The following is a 19791-nucleotide window of genomic DNA, read 5'->3' as shown; positions in this document are numbered from 1 at the left end:
AGCCAGCTGCCTGTTGGGGGGAAGGGGGTGGCGGGGGAGGGAACCAAGCCCTCTGTTGTCTGCACAATGTGCTTGTTGGCTACTGAAAGACGTAAAAATTAGTGACAGACGGGAGTGATTTTTCCCCTCCTGAAATCCATTTCGATCTGATGGGTTTCTCCGTGATTCTAAACGACATTTCTCATATGTGAAATTAAGCATACTTGCTGTATTCTTTCTTGGAGATCAGCTGAGAATTGTGGTTCCTGCAAATCCATCCCTCACTCCCAAAAGTAGCCTTCTAGTCTCCTCCATCACTGGATTTTAACCCAGGTGTATGCTCTAAAATTCATGAGCATTGGTTAACTATAGCCAAAAATCAAAGAGAAGAATAGTGATCAGCATCTCTGGGAATAAACACCACATGCTACTGAATCCGAATCAGGTCCACCTCCCATGCCAGCTGTGCTTCTGGGAACTCAGAATATGACTTAGGGTAGCAGATTGGCAAAGTTGCTGGGGTACCTTTTTTCCCCATCCAAGGATGTTGGTTTGCATCCTTGGGGTGCAGCCTGTGTAACCATGGGAAGCAGTGAATGCCAAGAGCTTAGGGGCAGGGTGCCACATGCATGCGAGCATCCTGGGCTGGACACAAAGCCCACTCGCAGCTCCTGGCCCCGACAGAGAGCCCCTGCTGCCGCTCTGTCAACTGAGCCTGCCAGTGGCAGATCTCCTGGCCCAGGCAGAGGCCGCGGGGACATTTGTTAAAGTTTATTTGAAACACGTGGTGGTTCTGGCTTGGTTTCAGGGCAGCGGTGATCGGCCTCCCCAATTTGTCTGTGCCATGTTGTGAAGCAAACCTAGAAAACAGCAAAAGGAGGCCAATTCCCAAACATCTCCCAACATTTATGTAGAAACCCCTCCCACAGAAGATGGGAAAGACAGCCCTGCGCATGCTGGCTTTGCCCCTTCTCTCTAGGGAGTGGGACTCACACACCTCCTTCATCCTCAGGCAACCAGTATGGCGCCTGCCAGAGAAGGGCTGGTCTGGAGTTCCAATACCATTCTACCCAAGCTTGCCTGATGGCAAGGGACGGTGACTGTGCACCCGCGGAGATCTTAGACCCTGACTACGGCCGACCATTACTAGCCCAAAACTGATGTGAAGTTTTCACTCTCTCCCATGATATCCCTGTGCTCATCTTAATACGGAAAAATAAGTTTCACATTCCTTACTGGGTGCACCTCTCAGCAGTCCCTCCAAAAGTGAGAACACTGACACCCCGGGGAAAGGCACTATGTGTATCTGGGGCTTTGCAAACACCTTTGTGCTCTAAACCCACCTCTCTATGGACAGAGGTTCAAGTCCTGTCTGCTTCTCACTTACCTCTTGAAGGATGGAGCAATGGGTTGACTTGAAGGAGAGGGAAGGGCATCTGTTACACCCTCAATCACTTGGTTTTTGTGTTGTTAGAGGTAGTTTTATGGGCTTCCCCAGATGATGGTTCAGGGGGACTCAGTGGAAGCGAACGGAATTGCCTTCGGTTGCCTTTGGAGTTGTTGCACGATTTGACTTTGTGTCAGAAACTTCAGAGAGGGTCCATGAGCTCACTTCTCAGGCTTGATGTTCTGCTGGGCTGGTGGGCACTGCCAGCCACTGCCAAGACTGTCCTCGGCGTACCTCCTCCTCCACTGGCAAGAGAAAGATAGATGGCTACTGCCTGATTTATTGAGCTTGATAGTTAAAATATAATAGCTTTCTGTGGGGCGATCACATAAATGGGACATCGTATAGTGAGCGTTTAATGTTTTAATCGGGTGTGTAACTTGTAAATGATGGATTAGCAAACATATTTATTCTCAGTCTTGAGGCTACTGGAAGCTGGACCTGAGTATCTGAGGATGGTTTATTAGGTTATAATCCATCATCTCCTATTATGTATGCTTTAGGTAAGATTGTGCTCTGACCCTGGAGTATTGAAGAATAGTTTATGACTCAAAATGAGTGATGTAATGAGCCAATTTACCCAGCAGCAATGGGGGAGAGCATGGAGCCGCGGGGGCTACTCTCCACGGGTGATGGCAGGTCTGCAGGCGTTGTGGGAGGTCAAGACTGTGAGTTCTGATCTCGACCCCAGAGATCCCTTTCTCCTCAGCCTTCACAAAGTTGCTTTCCTTGTGGGTCTTGGTTCCCTAAATGAAACGTGGGAACAGGGTGGTTATTTATGCGCAGAAACTCTGAAGTATGGTGAGGATTAATTAATGTGGGTGACTTTGAAGATGAAAAGCAGTAATTATTAATTACAGAGCTTCAGGGGCATACACAGTGCATTGCAAACACAGAGAAAAGTGCTTTCGGGAGCAGCGAGGGGTGGTGCCTACCTAGAAACAAGCCGTCGGGGAAGGAGGGAGAGGCAGCACAAGGGCCATGTGGGACTCTGTGTTCCACTAGAACATGACAGGTACTGTGTTGAAGCACCGGCCGAGGGTGTTTATGGACAGGCCTGCTAGGAGCGGTGACCATAGGTCAAATGATCTTGTTTGCATGTTCAAACCCATCAGAGGAGACTTTCCAGAAATGAGTAGTGTGGACTCATTCAGGCCCATGACAAGTTCTCCCATAGATCCAGCATGTGGGTGGTGTTGACGCAGGATAATGTCAGCCCTCCTGGAAATGGGAAAAGGTGGGGCCTTTACCAACTCAGGGAAGGACCCCTCCCCCCTTGTCCCTCAGTTCTGATCTCAGTGCTGGGGTCAGCAATCTTTTATGATATACTCTCCATTTGATTCCCCCAGTGTACAGAATACCCTGGAAGACATTACTCTGAGGAGCTGCATGAACCACCATTTGGGGCCTCATGTGGCCCCTGGCCCACGTGGTTCCAAGGGAATACCGGTTTAGGAGAAGCTAGAACGCAAAGGAGCTTCCCTCTGAAGAAGCTGTCCTCCATCCTTGGGCAGCTCAAGGACTTTCATTGCCAGCAACACCAGAAATCCCTCTAGACCCCGAAGTTTCTGAGTTGTATGAGCAGCATAGAGCTACTCACCTGTGTTATGCTGACTACACTGTGTTTTGATCCTTACAGTGTACACAGTAAGAACAGGTTAGAAACTTGCCCATTTAAAGTATGTTTATAAATTATGAAATTTGAACCATACCCACAGCCCCCAACACACACTCTAGCAGAAAATAAAATTGGTGCCACCAGCATGGCCCAGTGGTTGAGCGTTGACCTATGAACCAGGAGGTCACAGTTTGATTCCTGGTCAGGGTGCATGCATGGATTGCAGGCTCAATCCCCATTGGGGGGCATGGAGGAGGCAGCCCATCAATGATTCTCTCTCATCATTGATGTTTCTAGCTCTCTCTCCCTCTTCCTTCCTCTCTGAAATCAATTATACATATATATATATTTTTTATATATTTTTTATATTTTTTATATTTTTTTATATATTTTTATATATTTTTATATATTTTTAATTGGCACACAAACAGTCATTTGACAAGAGTTGATGCTGAGGCCCAGAGCATCTAAGTCACGTGGCTAGTTAGCTGCAGGGTGAAGACTAGACCCTTGGTTTCCCGATGTTGGGTCTGCCCTAACTACTGTCTCCTAAAGTTTACAGTTGGCCATGTTCTCCAAATACTGCCTCAAACCTTCATGGTCCTGAATCATCTAACACAGTGGGCAGCAGCCATGCCTCCTCCTCAGTCTCCTGACCCCCGTCCCCAGCGCCCAGTAGCCTTTCTCTGTAAAGAGCGAGGGAGTAGGCATTCTCGGGTTTGCGGGCCATGCAGTCGCTGTCACAACTGGTTCTTGTTAGGCAAAAGCAAACAGAGACGTAAACAAACGGGCATGGTTGTGCTCCAAGAGACTTCAGTTACGGACACTGAAATTTAAATTTTATGTACTTTTCATGTGTCAACCAATACTATCCTTTGGATTTTTTTTTTTCCAACCAGTCCAAGTGTAAAACTATACCTCTTTAGCCCAGGGGCTCTTAAAACTATACAAAAAACCAGGTGGCAGACAGGATTTGGCCCACAGGCCACAGTGTGCCAACCCCTGTCTGATTATATTACTGTTCTTTTCCTAAGATTACCCTTTCAGAGTGTTTTCACCTTTACAAAGGGGAAAGATAAATGTTTTCAAACTGGCTAAGTCCAACCATATGTCTGCTTGTAGGTGGGCAGGTGATTGACATTTTCTGACATTGCATTCCCGTTTCACAATGAATAATTACACCTGCCTTTCTGACCCACTCCCCAAACTCAAAGAAGAAAGCCACTTTTCCCTTTACTTGAAAATTTTCTGTAGGATAAGGGTTCCCATCTTAACAGGCTGCTTGACACAGTGCTCCAACGCGGATAGAGTGGAATTGTCTTGCAATGTTGCCCTGTATTCATTGTCCTCCATCTTCAGTTAAACCTCAGCTTCCTGGGCAAAACCTTCGCCTGTTCAAAATCACTCAGGGCCCTAGCCGGTTTGGCTCAATGGATAGAGCATCGGCCTGCAGACTGAGGCGTCCCGGGTTCGATTCCGGCCAAGGGCACATGCCCAGGTTGTGGGCTCGATCCCCAGCTAGGGGCGTGCAGGAGGCAGCCGATCAATGATTCTCTCTCATCATTGATGTTTCTATCTCTATCCCTCTCCCTTCCTCTCTGAAATCAATAAAGAAATATATTTTTTTAAAAAAAATCACTCAGGGCCTGCGGCCTTCTTGCCGAGGGTTTCCCACAGGTTGTTAACGGTGCTGGGTCATCGAATAAGGTCATCGCTTTCTGGCCCTAGGTTAACGTTTCCTTACAGAGCACCGAAGTTTTTGCATAGCTGCCCCTCCACAAGAAGAAAGAGGCTTGCAAGGTATGACTTTGCTGTTTAAATCCACATAATCCTAGAAATTCTAGGATGAGAGTCAACGCCATGGCTCAGCCTGACGCCGGCCTCAGCCCATCCCCCATGAGTTAAAAACACACACAGAGTAACTGATAAAACTCCCCACCTGGTTGAGAAGGGGGGCGGCAGGGGGCAGAGAGAATGGTAAGCACATTTGTGTCATCCTAAATTAGTTTTCAGCTCTTCCGATCTCTGCCAAACTAAAATACGTATATAGAGTAGAAAGTCACCTTGTCTTTTTTCACTACGGTAATTCCTGCCAAATGTGAAACGCTGTGTTTTAAGTCAGCTGCTCAGCACTGTCTTCTGACACTCTCTCTTTGATCTGGGAAGAACGCAGGCCATCAACATGTCATGATGTTAAGAGTGCGGTAATTTGGGGTGCTTTCAGGTTTTGTGTGTGTTTTTTTTTTTTTTTTCGAAAACAATGAGGGATTATTTTCTATGGAAACTAAAAGCTTGCGATGTGTTTAAAGTTGCTACACTTGAAAATTGATATGTTGAGACTCAGACTGATGAATTCTGTGTTCTCAGCTGCTATTTTGTGTGTATTCCCATCTCGCAGAACAGAGCAGGTTTGGGGAAAACAAAGAAAATGACAGAAAATGATGAGAACAGCACACTTACCTGGCAGCCTTTGTGAGGACCCAGCCTGGGAGGGAAATTGGTCCTCATTCAAACTCCCTGCTCTTTGTCCAGAGAGATGCTAAACCCCTCCCTCCTTTGTGAATTCCAAATCATGTATTTACATCTTAGTATTTAAGGGGCAAAATTCTAATTATATATACATACTAGTGGCCCACTGCACAAAATTCATGTGTGGGGGGTGGGAGGGGAGGGTGTCCCTCAGCCTGGCCTGCACCCTCTCCAATCTGGGACCCCTCAGGGGATAACCAGCAGTCAGACATCCCTCTCACAATACAGAACTGCCGGCTTCTAACCACTCACCTGCCTGCCTGATTGCCCCTAACTGCTTCTGCCTGCCAACCTGATTGTCCCTAACTGCTCCCCTGCTGGCTTGATTGCCCCTAACCACCTCTGCCTCGGCCCCACATCCGGGACCCAGGATTCCCTGCTCCAGCCGACCACAGGCACCCGGGATCCAGGCTTCCCTCCCTCTGGTCAGCCATAGGCGCCCAGGCCAGCTGCAGCCACAGGGGATGGTGGGCAGGTGGCTTCGCCTGGGCTGCAGCCGCAAGTGCTGGCTCTGGGACTGCAGGGTGGGCAGCTTCTCTGTCTACCAGGCTATAGCCAGTCGCAGGTGCTGGCAACTGGACCGCAGGCGGGCGGCTTCTCCGTCTTCCCTGGGATGCAGTGTGGGCAACTTCTCCGGATGACTGCAGCCTGGGATCATGGAGCAGGCGGCTTCTTCGTCTCCCTGGCCACACCCAGCCGCAGGTACTGGTGCCCGGGACTGTGAGATGGGCGGCTTCTCTGTCTACCAGGCTATAGCCAGTCGCAGGTGCTGGTGCCTGGACCACAGGCGGGCGGCTTCTCCGTCTTCCCTGGGATGCAGTGTGGGCAACTTCTCTGGCTGACTGCGGCCTGGGATCATGGAGCAGGCGGCTTCTTCGTCTCCCTGGCCACACCCAGCCTCAGGTGCTGGGGCCCGGTTTCTCCATCTCCCCCAGGACGTGGGGCAGGCGGACATGAGGCTTCTGCTGCTGTCTGCGGCCTGGGATCATGGGGCAGGCAGCTTCTTCGTCTCCTCGGCTGCAGCCAGCCTCAGGTGCTGGCGCCGGACTTCTCCGACTCCCACAGGCCTGGAGTGGCTCGGGGGCGGGGCTGCCGCCATCTTTTCAGGTTAATTTGCATACTCACTCTGATGGCTGTTGGGCGTAGCAGAGTGACGGTAATTTGCATGTTTCTCTTTTATTAGTGTAGCTTATTGATTTCAGAAAGGAAAGAAGAGGGAGAGAGAGAAACATCAATGATGAGAGAGAATCATTGGTCAGCTGCCTGCTGCATGCCCCACACTGGAGATCCAGCCCACAACCTGGGCATGTGCCCTGACTGGGAATCGAACCACAACCTTCTGGTTCATAGGTCAATGCTCAACCACTGAGCCACACCAACTGGGTTGCTAATGTGCTCTTAACCAGGTAATATGTCCTGTCAGTGCCCACACATGGGTGAGCCTTTGGCAGTGGGACTGCCACTTCATAATTGTACACCTGATTTCAAAGGATTTGTCAGTTTACAGAAAGTCAAGCAAATCATTGCGGGGGGGGGGGGGAGGGTTGCGGGGGTTCCCCAATCACCTAGCAGCCACATGGCAACATGTGTATCTCGTGTTTGACATTCAGAAAATATGAGTTCCTCCCCTGAGGTGGCATGCCTTTGTCATCCCTCTAAGACACCGGTCAGAAATTAAGGTAGTCGGCCAACATGGGCTGTCCACCTTCGTGGGCACACTCGGTGGATGCAAATGAGGAAGCAACTTTTGGTCCTGACTTTGTAGAGCATCTTGATGCTAACCTGGGGAGGAAGAAATGAGTAGTTGCTACAACCCCAAGTCCCTCAAGGGCAATGACAAGGAAACAGGGTACCGATATCAGCTGCCAACCCAGGACTTTGTGTCTCCTCAAAGTATGCGTTAGGTGAAGGGTATGGAGGGCTCACCACCTGTCCATCTATCCCTCGATCACCATTCCAGCCTCAGTCGTGGACTTTCTCTAATAATGCTCTCTCTAGCTGCCTACCAGTCTAAGAGCTGTAATGGGAGGCTGTGACATTACTGTCCCCCTCTCCACACACTCCATTTGTGTAACTGGATTACTTAGGGTGGTCACCAGGCCCACAGATCCCCATGTCCTGAGTTGTTCGTGTGTTTGTTTATTTGTACTTGTTCCAGGGTTTAGAATTCTGGGCACAACTTCAAACGTACTGTAAACAGATATTATTTTATTCTGTGTTTTGCCTATAACAAAATTGCAGAAGTTCTTGCCTTGCCGTGCTAATTAGAAAAGAAGCAGCTTGGTGTAATGGGAAGCATGTACATGGGCTTTGATGTCAGAGAAACTGGGTTCAAGTTCTGATAGGTGTACTTAAAAGCCATTTGACTATGGGCTTGCTATTTAATCTCCCTGCACCTAAGTTTCCATCCAAAAAAGAAAATGGGGATAATTCCTACTTTGAAAAGATGTTTCAAGTATTCCTTGAAATGATACATACAATTTTCTTCAAGTTCAATATGTCATCATATGTGGGAAGTATCATTACTGTATGTATTCTCAAGGAGAGAAACGGTTTCAATCAAAATGTGACATGACTTCTTAGCATTTCAAATTTTTATTTCTTTTTTTTTTTTTTTTTTTTTTTTTTGGAAAGCGGTAGACACAGACCACCTGTGACATGATTTCTTAGCCCTTAGAATTTTTATATCATGTTTTTGGAACGAGGTAGTCACAGGCCACATGGATTGATGCACAGCCATGTGAATGGACGGGTCCATGGTCACGCCAGCAGACCAGTGTGCTGCCTGGCTGGTTGTGAGAAAGCACCAATTAAGAGCTGTATTCTGATTTCAGGGATGTGAAAAAAGTCGAATCGTAGACTCAGTGAGCTACAGGAGTACCTAGCACATGGTAGCCTAAAAGTAAAAGGCCGAAGTGAGAGGCAGCAGCCTTCCTTTGAGATTTTTTTAAAAAGAAAAAAAGAAAGAAAAGCTACTCAGAGAGCACTGATTCAGGCAGAAACCCAAATGGTGTTCCCATTAGGAGTCCATGTCAATAGAAGGGAGACATGTTTCATTTCAGCCCGGTAGTCATCAGTGTAGTCATCATAATATCTGCTTGCTTGCCATCCTGCCTGACAGTTCTTTGGGGCACAGTGTCACTTTAGGCCCAGTCCAGAGGCTATTTTGTCCTGTTTTAACATTCGGAAGTCTGGAGGCATAAGACATACTACCAGGGATGGGCAAACTTTTTGACTCGAGGGCCACAATGGGTTCTTAAACTGGACCGGAGGGCCGGAACAAAAGCATGGATGGAGTGTTTGTGTGAACTAATATAAATTCAAAGTAAAGGAGCGGAGGGGAGAGCAAGAGAACCGGATAGAACAGCCGGATCCGGCCCGCGGGCCGTAGTTTGCCCACGGATGTATAGTTCTTCTGGGGTGGCAGCTCCTGCTCCATTTTAAAGTAGCTTCATTTATATTATTTGTCAGACCCAATAGAAACTCAACTGAATGGAGTTATTGTTATTATCGTATTGGCTACCACACGCCCAGGCCAGGTCCAGTGAGAAGTATCCTGACCCAGGTTCTTGGGGTCATTGCATCCCCAGAGCAGTGCCTGGTGCCTTGTAAGCAATCAGTAAATATTTGTTGGATTAATCCATGCTGTTTAGGGTTAGGGCTGAGTTGGGCCATTTGTGGAAGGCGTTATGAAGTACCCAGAATCCCCGCCGCCTGGTTTCACTTGTTCCTCCATGAAAAGGGGACGTTTCTGGTTCCCTGGTGTTCTAATTGCCTCTTCCCAAATTGCATTTCCAAGTTAGAAAGCGTTTAGGCAAAGGAACATTGCGGGGTGGGGGGAGGGATGGTGCGTAAGCAGCACAGCTAAGCCCTCTGGCAGGAATCTGCGCGTCCCTGAGATCGAGGGAGCTCCTGAGTGAAACTGGGAAGTGTTTGTGTCTGGCATGCGGCCACCGTTTGGCACTCACATTACCGAAGTGTGGCAGGATTTAGTTGGAGTTCAAGGTGAAGAAGCAAATAATGGCATAAATCTGAAAGTCTGTTGGCTGCTTCTCTGTAAATGAGGATGTGCTAAGAAATGAAAGCAATTGCTCCAAGGCACCAAGGAGAGAAAGGAACTATTATATGGTGAATTAGGTCTGTGAACACAAGCAGTACGGAATCGCTTGTGCTCTGCATTGCCCTGCTTAGCTCTGTGGCCTCAGACAACAGAAACCTGACCCCAAAACGAACTTTCATAGCATTCATATTTCTCTTAAGGTCACCGTCAGCCAGGCTTCCTGTGTCCTTTATTGAAAACTCAGTTATAGAAAATTCATATTTTGGTTGTTAAGAATAGACACCCAGAACTTCTGCCTGAGCCCTTTTCTCATCAAATAAATCATTTATTAAATTGATGTCTCAGAATAAGATCCTCTGCATTAGGAGAGCAGATGATCCATGAACTGTATTAACATATTTAATATTACCATAAAAAAGAGCATATTTATTTTATTTTTTTATATTATCAACTTCTAGCCTCACATAGACATGTCAATATTGGAGTGCTTCAGAAAATATAACCGTACTAAGCTACATGTTGATAAGAAAAGAGCTTCACTGAAGAAAATATTGTCTTCCATTCTTTTTTAAAAAAATATATTTTATTGATTTTTTACAGAGAGGAAGGGAGAGGGATAGAGAGTTGGAAACATCGATGAGAGAGAAACATCGATCAGCTGCCTCCTGCACACCTCCTCCTGGGGATGTGCCCGCAACCAAGGTACATGCCCTTGACCGGAATCGAACCTGGGACTTTTCAGTCCGCAGGCCGACGCTCTATCCACTGACCTACACCGGTCAGGGCTTGTCTTCCATTCTTGCAAAGAGAAAGAAATGGGTAAGATACACAATATGGATCCTCTTTTTAGGCTTTTATTCCCTACAAACCAACGCTACGGGCCAGAAGGGAGGATCGGCTGTGTCTCCAGTCTTTGCATTTCTTTCATCATGACTTTGTTCACGGCGGGCTGTCAGGGAAGGCCTGTCCATTGGGATGGGTTTCCAGTGGAGCTAGGTCATTGGTGGGAACATTTGTGCCAACATGTTGGGCACTCCCTTAGGGACTCTGATCTTTGTAGAAGAAAGCCATGATACCTCGCTTTGGCCTTTGCAGTCATGATGCAATTCTGTCCGTTTGCTTACTTATATTACACCATGAGCGTTTTAGAGGCCCATTAATGAAGTTTAGATTAGACTTGCTTCTATTCCATAGGGGAAGGTAAGTGGCAGTGTGTCAGATGCATTCTGTTCTTCGGGCCATGATAAACAAGATGACATCTTTCAAGGGAGTTCCGTGAGCCTTTGAATCAGATATATTTTTGAAACCGGTTTTAAGGCCACCTTATGCCCCAGATTTTGCAAACGTCGACTTCTGGGGCATTAGCTAAGTTAGAGTACATGTGTTTAAACTTTCTTTTAATGAGATTTGAAGACTTCCTGAATCTAGAGAGAATTGTGGGTTAAAGACTTTTTTCCCCCATGAAAAAAAAATTCTTGTGACTTTGTATATTAATTTTACGTGTTAATTATTTTATATTAATTTAATATGTATTCAGTGCATTATATTAAGTTTATGTTTTTCCATTGGGCAAGAAATTTTATTTAGGCAAGTGATTAGCCAGTCACATGGTATGCTGGAATCCGCTGACTAGTCTCAGAATCTGGGACATTTTTACTTGAAATGTTTTCCTAGACCTGGAGTCTAATAAGCAACCCCATAAAATAGTACAGTTAATAGGAAAGCTTAAGAGTCTGGATAAGTTATGTTTTGCACAAACGACCTATGCCATGGTGTTAATCAGGCACACACAACAGTGAAAGAAGAATTCTGAGTTTCATTTTTCCCAGACTCATAAAGACACAGAACCTTTTATTTAAAAGCTTTTTATTAACTTGTCTGTATGAATCAAAGATCAGTCATTCATTTTTTCCCCCTGGAAATGTGGAGTGGTCTAACCATTACACAATGAGAAATTGAGGATATTTGGATCTATTTTTATCCAATCTGTTTTTGTGAAATGAAGGCATTATCTCCTCCTGAATTTACTTGAGAAACTATAAGGCTTCTGACCTGGTCGATGTGGCTCAGTTGGTTGGGTGTCATCCCGTTCACCGTAAAGTTGCTGGTTGGATTCCCTGTCAGGACACATGCCTGGATTTTAGGCTCAATCCTTGGTAGGGAGCTTGCAGGAGGCAGCCGATTGATGTTTTGCTCTCACACTGATGTTTCTCTCCCTCTCCCTTTCTCTCTCTCTAAAAATCAATTTAAAATCTTTAAAAAAATCTAAAAGCTTCCAAAAAGAAAAAGAAGCCAGTCTATAATGAGCTTATACTTCTTGGGTCCACAGCAATGAACAGTGAAGAGCCAAAGAAAGAAGAGTAAATACTAAGAGTGGAATAATATTAAGACAAGAAGTAAGAAAGGGGCATAAGAATCTGAATAGAATAATTAGAAACATTAACTAGTAACACAAACTATGAAATACCATACATTCAAGCAGGATAAAACATGCAACAATTAAAAGACACAGCTATGGTGAAAAAACGACCCCCATCATAGCAAAGTACATGTAGTCTTTCACACAATTTCCTGAACCAGTAAGTTCAGCCGAGGTAATGAGATGAAAAGCAATCCCTGAGAATTGCTTGGAGGTGCTGTTTCACCACCTCATCCGACATCATTAAACTTTTGGTTCCCTCATGAGCTACTTAGATAAATAACAGTGGACAGCTCAACATTTATCCAAATAAACCAGAAAGCCACCATGATAAAGGAAATTGAATTTATAGACACGGCAGGCTCTTGCCTAATAGATGAGAGTAATGTGTCTAATGTTGAACATCAATCTATATTTCAAATAAAGTGTGGGGGGGGGGCTCTAAAAATACCTCCTACAAAATCATTTCTCAGGTTGGTTTTCTCCTGTTGTGTCTAATTGATATCCATGTAATTCCGCTACAATCTTTGCTACTGAAAATGATGCAAGAGCTGGAAAGAATGGATGTGCATGCTGGTTCCCAGGAGAGCGCCAGAAGTTGGAGGTTTTGTTGTTCATCCTCACCTGAGGATATTTTTCCACGGATTTTTAGAGAGGGTGGAAAGGAGGAGGAGAGACAAAGAGATACATTGGTGTGAGAGAGATACATCAATTGGTTGCCTCCCACATGCACTTCGACCAGGGCCAGGAATCAAGCTTGCAACCGGTATATGTCCTTGACTGGAATCGAACCCAGGACCCTTCAGTCCGTGGGCCAATTCTTTATCCACTCAACCAAACTGGCTAGGGCAGAAATCACTTTTTATCTTCAGATGTGTTGTCTTTGGAATGACCCTAGAAGCCAGGGAGTGAGTACATTTGTGTGTTTTTTTAACCAGGCAAGGGCATTTTCTGAAGTCTTCTTTTCGATCTTGATCAAAAACTGACATGAGGGAGGAGAATTATTTTATACCAGATCCCTTCTCTGCCTTATTTTGCCACGCTTCATGGTGTAAAGGAATGTCCAGTGGGGTAGCTGAGATTACCCTACAATTTTAGCTCCCAATCAAATTCAATGGATTTATGAACTTGCATCATCTTGGAATGTTTCCTAATTCCTAATCGGGCAAGTGTTGGTCTGAGACAGAACATGGATATTGTCAGTGTGATAGGAAGTCTTCTTACCCAAATCCTGGCTGATGCGGGGGTGGGGTGCAGAGGAGTGGGGCAGTGCAGACAGGGGAAGGGATCTCAGCCCCTCTGTTTGGCATGTAAATGGTACCCACACAGTGCTACTCCCATAGACCCTGTCCCGCATGTTCTGGTCAGGAACTTTTCTTAATATGTGCGCATTTTTTAAAATATATTTTTTTATTGATTTCAGAGGGGGAGGGAGAGGGAGAGGGAGGGAGAGATAGAAACATCAATGATAAGAATCATTGATTTGCTGCCTCCTGCACACCCCACACTGGAGATGGAGCCTACAACCCTGGGCATGTGCCCTGACCGGGAATCAAACCGTGACCTCCAGGTTCATAGGTTGACGCTCAACCACTGAGCCACGCATCTGGGCAATACGTGTGCGTTTTAATGAAATGTTTTGATGGGTAAATGTGGTCTGACTTTAAGGAAACCCACATCTGATCCTGTTCCCAAAGGTTTCATCTCTCCCAGTGTTTGTCTGCGCTGGTTTTCCCTCCTCTCCTCTGGACAGTCAATCCACCTGTCAGTATCCTGGAGGGCAAGTCGCCAGGTTTATCTTGCTCTGTCAAGTTTAAATTTTTAAAAGGAAAATGTATCCATTACAGTGAATTTCAGGCTTCTAAAAAATTTGCTGGCCTACCAATCTACATCGTTTCCCCATCGCTCCTCCCCCGACCCCGACCTTGGTTCTCTAGGTGGAGGTCACTGGGGTGAGAGTGCCGCCTAGTGCCTGGTGCTCCCGCTCCTGTCGGGGAGGAAATATCTCTACTTCTTGTGTGAGGATGCGGACGCTGATTGCATGGTATTTTATTCCTCTCTTCAAAACTGGCAGAATTAAGCCTTCCGGAAAGGTCAGCTGACCCCCTGTTCTATCTGTAGTGTAGTGAAATACTACTGACGGCTTGTTCTAATGTCAGAGGAAATTGGAGAGTGGACCCAACTGAAATATCCATGACTACATTTCTATGGAAGGAAGAAAAGCATTGTCTGTCATGTGAGTCTGACTCAGGGACTTATTGAACAGGCTGTGCACCCCTCCCAGGGCGAATGCTGTCAAAACACGAAGAAGAGGGGAGAAAACCCAGAGATCACACAGAAGCCAAGCCCCAGCTCGCCCCATAATTTCAGAGCGCCCCTGCTGATCTTGCCCACACCCTTTCTTCCTCACACGCTACTGCCTCGCTCCTCCCCAAGCCCCTCCCCGAATCCCCCCCATGCCTGTGTCTCCCACTGAATCGCCAAGCAAGACAACAAAACACAAAACCTGCTCATTCAGAAGACCCCAGGGTGAGCTGAATCGGCCCTTGGCTTGTTGTCTCTCCGTTCAGAACTCACTTAGGATGGAGATACAACAGGGGGTTCTTGGAATGGCTGGTCCGGAATCTCTCTCGGTGGAAATGTAGAGAGAGACTCCAGACATGAACACTGACTGGGTGTGAATTGCAGATAAACAGAAAGGATTCTTTATATTGGGCAAGTGCTATCTGATTTGCATTCATAGCATAGGCCAAGTGGCGTGTAGACCCTAACACGCAAGGAATCCTATCTAATAAAGAGGGAATATGCTAGTTGACCATCACTCCGTCACAAAGATGGCTGCACCCACAGCTGAGGCCAAGTTCCCTTAAGGAGCCTTAACAAGCAATCAGCAGGGACCTGAGGCTATGCTCTCCCCCACCCCCTGTGGGGCTTGACAGGGGACCTCAGGCCTCACCCCCCGCCGTGGCGTCAGGCCGCAACCCCTGCCCCAGTGCCAGGCCAGGGGACCTCAGGCCACGCCCCCCACCTGGCAGGGCTTGACGGGGGACCTCACGGTGTGCTTCCTGTCCTGGTGCTGGGCTAGGGGACTTTAGGCTGCTCCCCCTGCCCCAGTGCCAGGCCAGGGACCTCAGACCACACCCCCCACCCAGCAGGGCTTGACAGGGGACCTCAGGCCGTGCCCCCCGGCCCAGCACTGAGCCAGGGGACCTGAGGCTGCGCCCCCCTGCCTGGCTGGGCTTGACAGGGAACCTCAGGCCGTGCCCCCCACCCAGCAGAGCTTGATGGGGGACCTCAAAGTGCATCCCCAGTGCTTGGTCAGGGGAACTCAGGCCTTGCCCCCCGCCTAGAAGGGCTTGACGGGGGAACCTGAGGTTGTGCCACCCCCTGCTGGTGGGGCTTGACTGGGGACCTGAGGCTTCACCCCCCACCCCCTGCCTGACAGAGCTTTATGGGGGATCTCAGACCATGCCCCCCACCCAGTGGGGCTTGACAGGGGATCTCAGGCTATGTCCCCCACCTGGTGGGGCTTGATGGAGGACCTCAGGCCATGCCCCCCATCCTGGCACCGGGCCAAGGGACCTGAGGCTACGCCCCCTGCCTGGCAGGGCTTGACAAGGGTGGGACTGGCCGGGTCTGGATCTAGCCCAATGGGGGTGAGCCGGCCGGGTCTGGGTCTCACTCGATTTTGAGGTGCATGTGGGTGGGCAGGGACTTGACTCTGGGTCCCGTGGTGAGCACCAAACTCTGACAGGAGGAAGGTTTTCATATACATTTTACTAATTTTCTTTCATCTCTAACACGTCTATTATAGAGAAAGGGCAAATAGCAATATTAAATTATTTCCTCTAATTAATCCCCTTTTAATGTGCACGAATTTCATGCACTGGGTCACTAGTCTTTTTATACAGAGGGAAAAGGGAAAAAGCAAGTACCACAGGAAAAAGCAAGCAGGCACAAGAGAGAAAAAAGATGGGAAGGCATGCCTGTGAGTAACTGGAGTATGTGTGGCGTATATTTTTTTCTAGGAATGTACAGGGAGAAGGAGGCCAGATGAATAGCTGACGAGAACTGTAACTTCCCCTGGATTCTGTACAAGAGAGAACCGCATGCTCACACCACTGGCCCAGTGACTAAAGGGAAGCTCAGGCCTCATGGTCGATTCAGATAATCCTCTGATTTAGATTAAGCTAGTTCTTATGTTTCCACTGGATGATGAGACTACAGTTTTAGCTCATCTGTTCACCGCCCTGTTCCCGGCATCCTAAGAGACTACCCATTTATCTCCGAAAGCCAAAGAGCCTGGTGTGAGAGGGGGAGGTGAAGCCAGTGGCCAGGACAGATTTCTGCAATGTTATACAGGAAGGCGTAGCATCCACCCTGATCCAGGATCGTGGGCGGGTCCGGCAGACTCAGCACACGCGGGTTACCGTGGTGTCGTGACCGAAGGTTTCCCTTGTATGCATAAAGGCTCTCTGCATAGAAAAGAATTTTGATTTGGGGCTTTTAGGCCTTTGAAAGAGTAACATTGACATGCTCTCCCCATAGCCTTGGAATCCTAAAATAAATAATAGAAAAATTGCGATTTAAAATGTAATTCCCAATACTAACTGGGCCCCGCTGCCTACATGAGTAATAAGCTTCAATAAATGTGTGACAGGCACAAGGCTCTTCAGTATGAAGAGTAGTGAGGCCTCAGAAATAGAAATAGGTTTTTCATTATATGAGGGATTATGTTCGGCCTGACGGTGGAGCCTGTTCCCGGGGCCACAGCTGCATTTTCTCCTGCGGTCGAATTAACCGGTAATAGCGAACCGGGCCGCGCAGCCCGAGACAGCCATTTGGTTCAAGGAAGGGAGAAAGGTCTCTTTCTCCCACTTAAATCAGGATTATCATTGCTCACGACACACTTTCCCTTAAACTTCTATTCGTCTCTGCTAATGAGCTGCAATTTGGGTCGGGTTCCACCTGGTGCCCGCTGAAATCTGAGGAGCCAGGGATAAAGAGATAGGCATGGTTTAGGGTGGTGGTTGCTGTTTTATTTTTACCTACAGATGCTCATCAACACATGTACGGGTATTTTCCTTCTGAACATCATACAAAGTTTTACCCTTTCATTTCAAGCAAACTCAACTCTTCATTTGAGATTTTCCTAATACAGGAACTCAAAAGTCAACACACCCACTCCAGGCCTCTCTCTCTCTCTCTCTCTCTCTCTCTCTCTCTCTCTCTCTCTCTCTCTCTCTCTCTCTCTCCATGTTGTTGAGGAACTATTTGAGCCCATCCTGCTTCTTGGTCACCAAGGAGACTGTGAGGTCTTCAAAGATGAGTTTCAGTAGGGATTTGAGAAAGGTTTGGGGATGCGGGAACAGCAAGGGCCCCCATGGTGAGGAGAGCTGATTACCAATTTTGAGACAGGTTTTCTTTTTCAGACATTGTCAACACAGAATTTCCTACCTCTCTTTCTTCTTGACTCAAACAATGGCCGTTGAAACTGTGTATTTCTAGGATTATTGTTCATCTGGAGCAGGAAACCTGATTTTGGTTGTAACTGTTCCTTGTTTTAAGGGTTGGCTGGGAAGTCCAGCAAAGAAAGACTGGGATTTGCTTTAGAAAGTTCAGCTCAGATCGCATCCCTGGCTAAGTGGGGGCTTTGGGGAAAGACAATTCAATGCCCTGGGCCTCGTTTTTCTCAACTATAGGAAATGGTTGATGACAGTCATAATCGTGATGATATCTTTTCATAGTCTTTCTGTGTAAACTTTAAAGTAGGTATTGATATTCTCTGTTATTGTGCTCTGCGCATTCAGTCAAGAGCACACGCCCACACATGCTAAGTTGCAATGTAGCAGTTGAGCTGTTGAAGTTCAGAGAAAGTAGAAACTCCCCCAGAGAGCTGGAGGAGCGGAAGACGACTGGGTGGAAGAAGTCCAGGCTGACCCAGTTCTGGGAGGGCAGAGAGACATTGAACTAGAAATGGACTGAGAAGCATTCCAGGCCGAGGAACTCACAGCAGGGAAGGTGAGAGGGCAGAATTAATAGGCCGAGGTGAGGAGGAAATGAGGACCTTGGCCAGTGAGGAGAAGAAGGACGCCTGCTGAAGGGCAGTGGAAGAATCCTAGGTAAGATGGAGCAGGAGCAGGTGATCAATAGCCTCCTTATGTGATGGGAGGTCTCGTCTGATTAATTTGGCAATAGGGAGGTGCTTAAAGTTCACAAGAGGGAGTGGAATATGACAAAATCATGACATGATACCATGTCAGTTAACTAGGAGATGCTCTATACATATTTATTCAGTAATTGGGTGAAGGTTCAGGATAGATTGGTAAATGGGAGACTTTCTGAAAGGCTCTGGCAATAATCAGTGGGTGTGCGAGTTGGTGAGGACCCAGTTTAGAAAGAAAAAAAAAAAAAGTGAATCCGTGAGAGCCTTCTTCCAAAGGAAAGACAGATTTGTCTGGTGTTGACCATGGAGGTGAAGACAAATATCTAATATGCCCTTCAGGTTTCTAAGTTGGATCGCTAGAGAAACGTTGTCAAGATGGGGAAACTGCCTGGCCAATGTGGCTCAGTGGTTGAGTGTGGACCTATGAACCAGGAGGTCATGGTTCCATTCCTGGTCAGGGCACATGCCCAGGTTTTGAGCTGGATCGCCAGTAGGGGGCACACAGGGAGCAGCTGATGGATGATTCTCTCTCATCATTGATGTTTCTACCTCTCTCTTTCTCTCTGAAATCAATAAGAAATATTGTTAAAAAGAATGGGGAAACTGGAAAACGAAGAATTAGCCCAACATCTTTAAATCAGCACTCGCTTTTCTAAAAGCATGGTGAGCCAAAGCATTTTTTGTTGGCATGTAATTCTATCGGGGCTGGCGAGAAGCCATTCTTTTCTAATGCACTCAGTAAATCTCTGTGTGTGGCTTCTTTATTATGAGGGCCCTTTGATCCAATAAAACCCACCAAGACCCCTTCAGAGGCATTCACTTTGGATTTGGCCTAAAAGTGTGGGGAGAAAAAGGAGAGCAGAACTGGGTTAAAACTAACCTCAAAACGGCTAACAAAACTCCTCCATCCCATCATGCTTATTTGTAGTGCAAATGCTGTGAACCAAAAAGAGGGACCAGGATATGCCTCGAAACTCTGCGTGCCCATTTATAAACGGAGACCCGCGCTCCAGGGCCCCAAGGCACTTGCCTCACAAATGCAGAATGTGGTCCTGGGCGTTGGGCCCGGCGCCCTTTTTGATTTGGGGCAGTGAAGCATACAACTGGAAATCTTCAAAGGAGAAACTCACCTTTTGATCAGCTGCTTAGAGGCAGGTTGGAAATTATGATAAATCGGCTACATATTCACTGTATGAGCAGGTCTAGACTCTAATGCTGCTGCCTGCGTCTCCGCAGATGAGGCTGGCTCACTGGACCTGGGCTGAAGGGTGAGATGGATGAAGTTGGTTATGGGTTTATGGATCTGGGCAGAGAGGGCCAGACAGCAGGGAATGGGCCTTTGCCCTCCTCCCCCCACCCTCTCTCTGCACCACACTGAAGTCTCGATTTATTTTCTCTGCGCTAATGTTGGGCTGAAGTGCATGAAATACCCTCTCCGAGGCAAGGTGGCTCAAGGAAAACATAGAGCATCATGCTTACCCGGGGAATTTTAGAATTAGCTTCCAAACTAACCAAGATAATTTAGGCCCCAAAGGCACTTTAGTTTGCATTATATGGCTTGTCTGCGCGGATG

General features: G+C 47.2%; 1 protein-coding gene across 6 annotated transcripts in view; it reads left to right on the top strand.

The window, feature by feature from the left end:
* The window catches only part of TENM2 (teneurin transmembrane protein 2), a 1211371-nt gene that overhangs the window by 958344 nt on the left and 233236 nt on the right, over positions 1-19791 (top strand). The window lies entirely within an intron of this gene.

The sequence above is a fragment of the Plecotus auritus genome (assembly GCF_963455305.1).
Source record: "Plecotus auritus genome assembly, chromosome: 6".
Lineage (NCBI taxonomy): Eukaryota > Metazoa > Chordata > Mammalia > Chiroptera > Vespertilionidae > Plecotus > Plecotus auritus.
Note: the sequence above shows the minus strand (reverse complement) of the source record. Positions and strands in the feature narration are given on the sequence as shown.